Source organism: Cyprinus carpio, chromosome B8, assembly GCF_018340385.1.
Source record: "Cyprinus carpio isolate SPL01 chromosome B8, ASM1834038v1, whole genome shotgun sequence".
In the NCBI taxonomy this organism is placed as follows: Eukaryota; Metazoa; Chordata; class Actinopteri; order Cypriniformes; family Cyprinidae; genus Cyprinus; species Cyprinus carpio.
In genome coordinates this window covers 12,739,009-12,752,224 of record NC_056604.1, presented here as the reverse complement: position 1 = coordinate 12,752,224, position 13,216 = coordinate 12,739,009, and the positions used below count along the sequence as shown (strand labels likewise).

Sequence of the window (13,216 nt, the reverse complement as noted above, 5' to 3'; positions counted from 1 at the left end):
TGGAACTGCCCAACTTTATAGAAACAGACATTGGGATTGTAGGTTACACTTACAGGAAACAGTCCTCATCCTCTGTAATATGCACTGCACATATCTGAATATTTGGGTTGAACTGTTCTGGAACAGTGTTGTAAATACAACTTAACCACTGATTTCTAGTTGTGTCCTCTTTTGGAAAGCCAAACAAAGTAGTTTCGCTTTCACAAAGAAACTCACAGCGTCTCCACAACATGGCAGTGGCGGCAGCAACAATACTATAGCCAGAATAAAAGTTATGCCTTCTTTCTTTGCGTGAACATTTGGGCGGGAGTTATGCAAATCTTCCCACATCATGACGTAGACGTGGGGTGTGTTAGAATGAGCCGTTTTAGGAGGGCATGGTTGACTATAATATAATAAATTAGAATGTCGTGGAAAAGTTCATTTATTTCAGTAATTCAACTAAAATTATGAAACTTGTGTATTAAATCAATTCAATGCACACAGACTGAAGTAGTTGAAGTCTTTCGTTCCTTTAATTGTGATGATTTTGGCTCACATTTAACAAAAACCTCAACAAAAATCTCAACAATTTAGAATATGGTGACATGCCAATCAGCTTATCAACTCAAAACACCTGCAAAGGTTTCCTGAGCCTTCAAAATGATCTCTCAGTTTGGTTCAGTAGGCTACACAATCATGGGGAAGACTGCTGATCTGACAGTTGTCCAGAAGACAATCATTGACACCCTTCACAAGGAGGGTAAGCCACAAACATTCATTGCCAAAAAAGCTGGCTGTTCACAGAGTGCTGTATCCAAGCATGTTAACAGAAAGTTGAGTGGAAGGAAAAAGTGTGGAAGAAAAAGATGCACAACCGACCGAGAGAACCACAGCTTTATGAGAATTGTCAAGAATTTTAGTGAACTTCACAAGGAATGGACTGAGGCTGGGGTCAAGGCATCAAGAGCCACCACACACAGACGTGTCAAGGAATTTGGCTGCAGTTGTGATATTCCTCTTGTTAAGCCACTCCTGAGGCATCTTCCTTCATGCTTCCTTCTGCTGACCAGCTTTTTGAAGATGCTGATTTCATTTTCCAGCAGGATTTGGCACCTGCCCACACTGCCAAAAGCACCAAAAGTTGGTTAAATGATCATGGTGTTGGTGTGCTTGACTGGCCAGCAGACATGAACCCCAGACAGAATCTGTGGGATATTGTCAAGAGGAAAATGAGAAACAAGAGACCAAAAAATGCAGATGAGCTGAAGGCCACTGTCAAAGAAACCTGGGCTTCCAATACCACCTCAGCAGTGCCCCAAACTGATCACCTCCATGCCACGCCGAATTGAGACAGTAATTAAAGCAGAGGGAGCCCCTACCAAGTATTGAGTACATGTACAGTAAATGAACATACTTTCCAGAAGGCCAACAATTCACTAAAAATGTTTTTTTATTGGTCTTAAGAAGTATTTTAATTTGTTGAGATTGTGAATTGGTGGGTTTTTGTTAAATGTGAGCCAAAATCATCACAATTAAAAGAAACAAAGACTTAAACTACTTCAGTCTGTGTGCATTTCACAATTTGAGTTGAATTACTGAAATAAATGAACTTTCCAGGACATTCTAATTTATTGAGATGTACCTGTATATCAAACATTTTTACTAAACAGGGAAAATTCAGGTAGGAGAAGGTCTAACCATGAGGAAGCTCCATCTTCTGCCTCTTTATAATTTTAGGAAACAGTTTCAGATCAATTCTCATTTCAAAATGCTAATGCAGTTCTTGTTTCAGAATTCCATTCCAGTATGCCAATTTTTTAACCTGGATTAAGTTCCAATCAGTACTGGAGTATTGAATGTCTGCTATTTTAAAGCCTGTGGATCTGATGATCTCTTGGATATGCCCGGTAGGTTCTAGATGAAATTAATAGATAAGGTAGATGGGCATCAGAATACTTGAGAAATGTTGGCAACATTTTTTTTCCCTGTGTAAACAACATCCATCTTGTCTCTGTGGCACAATGGCTGTGCTGACCAGCTGGCCTAACACATTTTTCATTTATTCATTTAGACTACTTATTTCTGGTTTTCAGTTGAGTAGATTGCTGTTCTGTTCTTTTGGAGCAGATGATGGACCACCATATTGTAACAGAAACCCTACATTAATTTTCCTCTTAATGTTCCTCCAACAGCTGCAGTGGAATGTGACACAAAATTGTACGTCAAGAAGATATGCATGTATGTCAAAGCCTAACAATGAATCGTCTCCCCCTGTGCGTGACATAAGTGAGAATACTGTTGTATTGTTAGCTTCTGCATGAGGTGGTTGATAATTAGTGAAAACAAATCATGCTTTTTCCTTTCTTCTGAAAACAAAAGACAATTTTCAGGATGACTTAACCAATCTAGACTCAGAATTGCATCTAATACAGGCCAAAGTATGGGACTATAATGTCAGTAAAATAGAGTCTAGAGTCTTTTTTCTTTTACAACTGAGCAAAAAGCAGCCCGAAAATTTTTACGATTTGTAAAACATATGATTTAAAGAACTGAAAAGAAAAGTGACAAAATTCAACTATACACTTTGTTTTCTTGTTGTTTAGCAGGAGGTTGATCCAGAAGATTTCTGGAAAGCTATGACGTCATGGCCTGTGGCTAGACGAAAATGCCATCACAGATGTTCTTCTTTAAAAGCAAGCGAAAGGTTGGCACCAATAGCCTTGTGGGCAGCTCGCCAACATGAAGTGCCATTACTTGTGTCCCGAGTTCGAATCCCGGCTTGAGGACCTTTCCTGATCCTGCCCCCTCTTTTCCACTTTACTTCCAGTTTCATCTACACTGTCCTATAATAATAATGGATAAAAAAAAAAAATCTTAAAAAAAAGCAATAGAAAGAAGACACAATTGGATCAAAATACATTATCATACATACCAAAAATGTGAGAAAATGTGTCTGTACAAAAAGAAATCAGAAGATAGAGACAAAGAAAGAAAGTGTCTAGCCATAAAATGGGAGTGGGAAGGAGGGTCAAAAACAAGGGGACAGGGAAAATACACAAGAAGAGCAGAGCGAGAGAGAGAGAGGGATGGAGAGAAAAAGCGAGAGGACCAGTAGCAGAGAGTGTGTGCTTTCTAAGCAACATCAGACGTCAGTACTGTGGCTTTCTGACTCTGAGTCTGTTTGGATTATATCAGTCCTTCACATCAAGAATCAGTTGTAGAGTTGCTCACTATCGAAGCGGACTGACCGCCATTCACCTGCTCATCCTCCGGCACTGAACACCAGAGCTTAGGCTCTCTGAATTTGAAGATATTCCTGTTTTATGTCTTTCAGTGTCTCTCTGTCATGATCTGTCCTTCATTCTGTTTGTGTGTGTGAGTTTTGCCATACTTTGGATTCTACCTGGACTCCATGTGGATAGTCAAGCACACACTCTTCCCTGGAAGGTAAGTACTGTCTGGGGTTTATGATTTAGTGGAAATAAAGGATCACCTAAACTAGGCATCACCACACTGGACACACTGTTATTCTGTGGCAAGTATTTAGGGGTGACTGTGATGTATGAGCTTTTTGAAAGGAATATTTGATGGTTTTGTGATAAATGTGTTTCTGAATCCAAATATCTTATTTAATGTAAATATATTTTATTGCTGGTTTTTATATTGTTTGCCCTTAACAGAAAACAAAACAAAACATGTATTTCACCTTTGCTGTACATTAGTAAGGCTTAGTTTGAGGTATTCTGTGAATTAAACTGGTTTCTGTTAATGCTGAGGTTTTGATATTGGAAACACCTTTTTATTTCATTTTAACACATAGTCATAGCATAAATGGTCTATAAGGAGGCTGTGAATCAGTCTACCAGATAAACTGGCATGCTGATACCTTACTGAAACATCATGTTACAAATACACTTAACATGTTTGATTGCATATGGTCATATCATTATAAAAATATAATATTTTTCATATTAATTACTGTTTATAAATAAAAAAATAACATTATAAATAATATTTTATAATTATATTATAAAATAATTTTGAAATACTATTTTGAAAATATAGAATAAGAAAGTAATTCTATTCTATAGTATCCCGATCTATAGTGGCACATATTGTTGGCTCCTTTATGATAAATTCAAAAACTGCTTTTATTTTTCATCATTTTGTACATTACATTGTATGTACTGTATAAATGTAATGTAAATGTAGACCATCCAGAGGAAATGTGTCTTTCAAAGGCATATCATTGAAAAGAGAATATATATACTCCCTCATAAAAAAAGTTCAAAAGCTGTCAGAGGAACGGTACTTTTACAAAAGGTACATAAAAAGTAACATTTAGATACATATGCACATCCTTCAGGGGCAAACATGTTACAAAAGTGTGCTTTTTAAAAAGGTACCACCCAGTGACAGCTTTTGTACTTTTTTTTTTCTGAGAGTGTAGAAGTGTGCTTTGTCTTTTTATGGAGAAAACTACATCACATTTGTGTGGTCAGTGTTGCAAAACTAAAAGCTCTGAAAGTGTGACGATAAGAGGAAACATTAACAAGGGATAAATGAAGGGAAAAAGAAATTGATCAAAAACACAAGCTATGTATTTTATTATATTGTTGTTCTTATTAAGAGAAGTGATCCTGCTTATAGTGATACCATGATTTAAAAAAATTTTTTTTTTGCTCTTTTCAGCTCAAAAAAGGATATGAAATGTCAGGTTAAACGAAGAGAGGTCTGGAGCATGAACAATTATCACCAAAATGTTGGCAATTGTAGCAGTCTGGCTTTGAGTTAATAAATGACATGGCAGCAGGAGATGTTGTGCATTTTTACAGAAATGGAATCTAGGAGTGTGTTTAGGGTTTAAAAGCAGTCGGCAGAGTTAATTCAAAATGAGCTGTCTGCTTTAATACATCAAGGACCCTGGCCAGCGAGAAAGAAAATGTATACAGTGAAAATGCTGAGACAAAAATGGTTGAAAGCAAAATTCAGCTGGGCTTTTAGTCTAGAGACTTTCCTAGGTCAAATGAATCCAAAATGGCCTGTTGTCTGGGGCTTTGCACCAGAGAAATTAATGAAAACAGACTAGGGAGAAAATGAGGTTGAGGCTTATTTTAAACATGTTCTTCTCACTCTTAAAAGGTTCTTCATTGGCATCTACAGTTCACTGAAGAACCTTTAACATCCATAAAATCATTCCATTGCACAAAAGGTTCTTTATTGAAATACTGAACACTGAATTTTTTAAAAAAAAAATTAAATATTAGATACTATATTATGATTATTTTAGCCACAAAGAATTAGTGGATTACAACCAAATAACAATTTAGTTTATAATAGTATAAAGTAGTTGTACAAAATAGTACAATTACTATGTGTCACACATGGAAGGATGGTATAAAAGACACCCACTAAAAGATAATAAAAATCACATAAAAAAACACAATTGTTCATAGAGCCCAAATCAATAAGTTTACCAGCCCGGTCTGGCTCACTGACCATGCACAGTATGAATGAACAGACAGCTGACCTGTCAAACTGTTCAACCAGAACCAAATAACTCACTGATTAATACTGCCAATTTGCCTGCTACAGTGAAAGGTCTAAATTCAGCCAAAGTGTTGAACACTTGACAGATCTGTCAGAATTAGAAGAGCGACAAGTACGTCAAGAAGAGACTGAGAGAGATTAATCACAAGCACCTCATCAAATTGATGTAATTTTTTCAACTTTTCCCGGAAAAACATGAATTAGAATGTGAAACATCTCAGGGGAACTTTTAGTAGCAAACTCTTTAAGAAATTTGTTACTCAGACCTATTCAAAGCTTGAGTAGAACAATGAAAACGTTTTTGCTAAAGACATGGACATTCTGGTATATAATATCTCCTATAAAAAGTCATACAAGTTCACAATCTAAAGGCAATGCATCTGAGAACAGTCGGAGATGCATTTGAAGTTCTGTTTGAAACTGTATCTCACACATTCTATTTCTCCTCCACAGATGGGCAATGTGTCAAAAACTGCCCTGTTCGTATCCACAATCTCCAGACAGCATGACATCCTCATGGGATCACTTTATTCAGTGTTCTGTGAGTCCACAACCGCAGTAACATTCTGCTGTCTTCTATATCTTCAAATGTGGTTTATTCAGAGCAGGACAACACTTGACACCCCAATGACTTTGCATACCTTTATTCTTTATGAATAATTCAGAGGTGAAATGATTCACCTGTAATTAACCTCCTGCTGCTGCTTGCCCTGCCTGTGGTCAAATTGTCCTGAGTAATGAGGATGATCAAATTTATATTCTAAAGTCTATTTTCCTGATATGGCCACAGATATAATTACTTTGGGAAAGAGAATGGGGTGGGCTTTTTTTCTTGAGACCACTTGGTATGGATGTGTGTGATTGTTCTGGTCTGCTCACTATTAACGTTTCTTTAAAAGTGAGAATTTTAATTATACCTCTGATGCAGCAGACAAATTGCATGGATTATTGAAGCTAATGGGTTGATCCAACTTCAGTCTGTTAAAAGAAATAAGGATCATTGTTATTCTAGACTACTTGAGACACCATACCTAGCAGGGTTTCCTTAGCATTTCCAAGCTCTAGGATCAAATGGGTCTTCATGTGACAGGTTTATCAGCTATGGGATGGAGATGTCACACTGTCAGGGGCACATTTTCAATACAACTTTACAAATTCAGTAGCTACTTTGATGAAAATATGAATAGACGGATAGATCTCCTTTTCTCACCCAGGTGTCTTGTCGCTCCTGGGAAATGGCATGCTGTTGTTTGTAGCCTACCGTAAGAGGTCATCTTTGAAGCCAGCAGAGTTTTTTGTCGTGAACTTGTCTGTGAGTGATCTAGGGATGACCCTGTCTCTGTTTCCTCTGGCCATCCCATCTGCTCTAGCACACAGGTGAGATCCTGTTTCACACTGTTCGTCACTCTAATAGACCAAAAAAAAAAAGAGAGAGACAGAGAGAGAGAGACTTCACAATATTACAATTTATATTTCTGTAAATATCAGAAATGACATTTATAAAAGTGTTAATATATAAGTGTGCTCTACCCCTATTTCACATTGTAGGGTTTAGAAGTCTGATTCATTTGAAACATTTCATTCAGCACTTATGTTTTCAACGTGCATTTTATAATTTAGTATTTTCTAGGTTTATTAGTTATGTCTCAAAGTTCCATTTTTGATGTCAGATAAATGCTGAAATTTCAGAATTAAAAAATATATTTATATAAAAAGATACCTTAATTAGTGTTAATGTAGTTAGCTAATCTTTGTTAGTGGCTTGTGGTATAGCTAGTTTAGCAAGCTACAAGTTCAAAGCTTCACCACTCTCTTATTCTCCCTACAAAAACCTGATACTCTTTGATGTATTTTTCTGTAAAGTATCATGGTTCTAAAGCAAAAATAAAGAAAAGGGGTGTTTCAGAGTTCAGCAAAAACAGTAAGATGATCTCTCTTTTTTCTCTGTAGGTGGTTGTTTGGGGAGATAGCATGTCTGTGCTATGCTGTGTGCGGGGTTTTATTTGGCTTATGCAGCCTAACAAACCTGACTGCTTTGTCATCAGTATGCTGTCTCAAAGTCTGTGTCCCATATTACGGTATGATGCTCTTGTCACCCTTTAACCAAACTATTATTTTAAAAACCGTTACAAAGTGTTACTCCTTACTATTTCCTATTTTAAATACAAGTATGATATAATGATGAGTCTCTGTCTCTTAGTAAAATAACATGAATAAACACTGTGATTTTGTCACTCATGTTTTTGTTTTGCTGGTTTATATGAGAAATATTTTACATATATAAAATTATAAGGAATTCTGAAGACAAAAAAAAAAAACTTCTCTTTCAAAAAGTTCTGAGTAACTCTATTTACTTGTCAAAGACAATTTTAGTTTGGTGAATTTTCATTTTGGTTCCTGCATCTAATTCTTAGATTACTAGGCCTTGACATGGTAAATATGCATTTCCAGGCTTCTTCTAGATTAAAATATTAACAATTAACATAGTCTAAAATGATTTTTTTGGGATCAAGTCTCATCTCATACAGTGGACAGTGCTAGCGCCATGTTCTGTCTAAAGATTCTGAAAACTGTCACATTCAGTTCACTGTGAAATAAAAAGGCCCTCTGGCTTAAAGGGATAGTTCACCCAAAAATGAAAATTATGTCATTAATGACTCACCCTCATGTCGTTCCAAACCCGTGAGACCTTCGGAACACAGTATAAGATATTTTAGATTTAGTCCGAGAGCTTTCTGTTCCTCCATTGAGAATGTTTGTACGGTATACTGTTCACGTCCAGAAAGGTAATAAAAACATCTTCAAAGTAGTCCATGTGACATCAGGGGGTCCGTTAGAATTTTTTGAAGCATCGAAAATACATTTTGGTCCAAAAATATCAAAAACTACGACTTTATTCAGCATTGATTTCTCTCCCGGGTCTGTTATGAGCGCGTTCACAACACTGCAGTTTAGTGATATCCGGTTCGCAAACGAATCACTCGATGTAACCGGATCTTCTTGAACCAGGTTCACCAAATTGAACTGAATCGTTTGAAACGGTTCGCGTCAACAATAAGCATTAATCCACAAATGACTTAAGCTGTTACCTTTTTTAACATGGCTGACACTCCCTCTGAGTTCAAATAAACCAATATCCCGGAGTAATTCATTTACTTAAACAGTATACTGACTGAACTGCTGTCCGAGCCAGATAACGAACGAAACATTGACTCGTTCTCGAGTCAAGAACCGGTTGCATCGGTTTTCGGATCACCGGTAGTGATGGGAAGTTCTGTTCTTCTCCGCGAACCGGTTCTTTCGGACAGTTTGATTCAATGAACCGGTTGCCGAAAACGGTTCACCAGTTCTTTTGCGCTCGACGTAATGACTTCATTGGCGATGATTGCCCTTGATTCAAGCCTTCGGTTTACCCGTGCTCATAACATTAGCACAGAATCAGTTCATAATCAATCACCAAAAGAACCAGCTCGGTTCAGACGCGCTGTGTGTCAGTCTGCTTCACTCTGAATCACGCATGCGCAGTATCATCAGCTCCTCGGTTCTCGAACCGGACGCGTCCGACAGAACCGGTTCTTGACTCGAGAACGAGTCAATGTTTCGTTCGTTATCTGGCTCGGTCAGCAGTTCAGTCAGTGTACTGTTTGAGTAAATGAATTACTCCGGGATATTGGTTTATATATTGGTTTATAAAACTCAGAGGGAGTGTCAGCCATGTTAAAAAAGTTAACAGCTTAAGTCATTTGTGGATTAATGCTTATTGTTGACGCGAACCGTTTCAAACGATTCAGTTCGATTTGGTGAACTGGTTCAAGAAGATCCGGTTACATCGTGTGATTCGTTCGCGAACCGGATATCACTAAACTGCAGTGTTGTGAACGCGCTCATAACAGACCCGGGAGAGAAGTCAATGCTGAATAAAGTCGTAGTTTTTGTTATTTTTGGACCAAAATGTATTTTCGATGCTTTAAAAAATTCTAACGGACCCTCTGATGTCACATGGACTACTTTGAAGATGTTTTTATTACCTTTCTGGACGTGGACAGTATACCGTACATACATTCTCAATGGAGGAACAAAAAACTCTTGGACTAAATCTAAAATATCTTATATTGTGTTCCGAAGATGAATGGAGGTCTCACGTGTTTGGAACGACATGAGGGTGAGTCATTAATGACATAATTTTAATTTTTGGGTGAACTATCCCTTTAAATACGCAAGAATCAGAGTTTAAAACAAATGGAAAGAGACACAAAAATAAAGAAAGATGAAAAAGATAAGAGAGGACACATGGAACAAAACAGAACATGTAGAGAAAATTAGACAAAATAGGAGAGACAGAGTGGTGAAAAATGAACCAAAGAAAGAAAGAAGAAGCGCAGATAATGAGCACACATTTGAGGGGTCAATTCTTCCTTCTGTCTCTGTGGGATATGAAATTAAAATAATTCCAGCTGTTCAGACCTGTGTTAGGAGAATCATACAGGCAGACCAATTAGTCACCTTGACCAGTCAGATCATTTTTTCATAAAATATTTATTCATGCAGTCCTTGTTTCCACAGGTAACAAATTCTCATCCAGCCATGCTTGTGTGATGGTGGTTGGGGTTTGGTGTTATGCCTCTGTCTTTGCTGTGGGACCTTTGGCCCATTGGGGTAGTTTTGGACCAGAACCGTACGGAACTGCCTGCTGCATAAACTGGTATGACCACAAACATTTAGCATTAATATGTGAAATGTATGCAAACAGATTCTGCAATCATGCTTTTTCCACATTCTATGTTCCAAGGTACACTCCATCCCATGATCCCCTTGCCATGTCTTACATCATCAGTCTCTTTATTTTTTTTTTGTTTTGTTGTTTGTTGTATTATTGTCGTCTTTTATTACTTCTTCATGCTGATAGTGGTGGGGTGTCTCCAAGCCGTTCAACAGCACGTCTCACCACAAACCAAAGTGGCCAACGCACACGCTCTTATTGTCAAGGTAAGTAAGCTTTATGGGTTCATTGTTGTTTTTTTGTGTTTACTATGACCTTTATATAGCAAAAAATCTGTTGCTTTTAATACAAATCAACCCCTAGGACATAAAAGTGTGCAAAAACACATGTGGCGTCCACACTATCACAGAGCGCAAATATACCATATTTTATTGCCCTGTGGCGCAGACAGTACGAACGTGATGCTATTACTGAGTATGTACTTAATGTCCCTCAAAATGTTATGCTGATTACCCATCCTCTGTCCTCTGGACAAGGGCTGGCTGTACCTTTGGCTGTCTCAGCCTTATTTTTTCAAAACTGTGTCATGAAGTCCTGGTAGACTGTACCCTTGTGTAACTGCATTGTTGAATATGATGGTGCTGAATGTTGATTACTGAGGCACTCAAATGTCCCCTCTAAACATATGTGTACATTGCATACATTTACAAACATGTGGCAATCTGGGTCATCAACAGACACACATAATATAAGCAGTAATGATGATAATAAAGGAATATAGCAGCTTGCATAGTACCCTACAGTTGAGAGCTGTATATATATTCTATATATATATATATATATATATATAATATATATATATCATATATATATATATATATATATATATATAATATTTATTCTTCAGGAGTATCTTTCATAATAGAACAATATATATATATATATATATATATATATAAATATATATATATATATTCTTCAGGAGTATTCTTTCATAATAGAACATTCAAAGGATCAATTTTTTAATAGATATATTTTGTAACATAAATATTCATGACATCAAATGTCTTTACTGCAAAAAAAAAAAAAAGACTTTCTTAGTAATTGTATCTTGTTTTCCATTACTAATATCTAAACAATCTTAAATCATGATGCATTTTCTTGAGGAGGAGAAGTCTAAGTCATGTTTTTTTGGAAAATTAAAGCAAGAAAAAAAAATTTCCAGGGGATAAGAAAAACAATCTTGTTTTAAATGTAAACTCAGTTAATAATTTTTCATAAAACAAGACTTAATATCTTAAGTCATTTGCATTCTCAAGTAAATGACTCTTGTTTAAAGAATGTTCAGATATTTGTACTGGAAAATTTTAGCACTGTCACTTTTTATCAATTTAATGCATTCTTCCTGAAGTAGTGTGTATGTGTGTGAGAATATGGGTTATAGAGGTCAAAATATGATCTCAAAACATTTAAAAACAAATCATTTCATCTAACTGTATGACAACTGGTGTGTTTTCTTTTAGCTTTCAGTGGCTGTGTGTATTGGCTTCCTTACGGCTTGGAGCCCATATGCCATTGTTGCCATGTGGGCTGCGTTCAGTGCCCATGAGCAGGTCCCACCCACCGCCTTTGCACTGGCAGCCATCCTGGCCAAATCTTCCACCATTTACAACCCTATGGTTTATCTTCTCTTCAAACCCAACTTTCGCAAATCACTGAGTAAGGATACTCAAACCATCCGCCACAGGATTTGTTTGAGCCATAGTAAAGCCAGTCCCACAGCAGGAGTAAAGGACCGGCAGGTGCAGAACTTTCAGCAGTGCAACAATAAGGATGCCAGCACCTCCACACCCTTTTCCAGTGGACAGGCAGAGAGTTATGGGGCATGTCATGTCTATGTAGAAGCAGAGCCACGTCTTCAGCAAATAAGTCCCCAGAGAACTGTGCGTATTCTGGAGGGCACTGTTCAGAGTGAAATTCCAGTGAGACAACTGACTGACAGAATGCAAAACGACCTCCTGTGAGAGATACTCAAGAAAGAAAAAATGCATAAAATGTAAGGAAGGAAAGGATGATGTAACTTGAAAAAATCACAGTTGTCCTTAGATGCCCAAACACAAGGACAAAGAAAACTGAGGAGAAGGAATAAGAAAATCTGTCTGTTACCTCTGGATTCTTATTGATCCTCAGAACTTCCTGCAGATTTCACCATTGTTTACTGAACCAAACCCACTTCTTTAAAAAATGTAGAAAGCATATTTCCTTAACTCAAGGGTTGGCAGTGCACACAGAGCATCATGCTTTCTGATTGTTTTCTAACATACATTAAATGCATAATGTATTCTGTGTCAACAGACTTAAAAACAACAAAATATGATATGTGATTTATTTGGTGAATGAATTTAAATAAATGATGTGGAATAAAGACCAGTGAGATTCTGATTTCGAAAAACAATTTAAGTTCAACCTCACCAACTGTGTTTCAGTTTCATGCATGGTTTGCAATGAGATAAGCAAGGTCAGTTCACTTAATGAACAAAGATTGTCATCTGCTGGTTTAACAGGAGTATTACAACTGAAAAGATTGGGTGGGTTTACATTACCAAAGCATTGATAAAATTACAAATAGCCAGTATTATCAATGTCTGTGTAATAGTAACACAGACTAACAGGCCATCAGTGATTCAACCGTAACATTATGAAGTGACGAGAATACTTTTTGTACATGAAGAAAACAAAAATAACGACTTTTTTATAGCGCGGCTGACACAGAAGAGGGTACGCCTTCAGATGAGCGTACACCGCCTGCGTACTGGTGATAATTTGATTTGTGGAGACACAGAGGAGAGGAATTGTTGAATAAAGTCGTTATTTTTGTTTTCTTCATGTACAAAAAGTATTCTCGTCACTTCATAACGTTATGGTTGAATCACTGACGATGCTTTTCATAATTTCCTGGACATT

The 13,216-nt window shown here is 37.0% G+C and overlaps 1 pseudogene; it reads left to right on the top strand.

Annotated features, from left to right (window-relative positions):
• The first annotated feature begins 2,597 nt into the window (after positions 1-2,597).
• LOC109069864 lies at positions 2,598-12,677 on the top strand (annotated as a pseudogene).
• Positions 12,678-13,216: the final 539 nt, after the last annotated feature.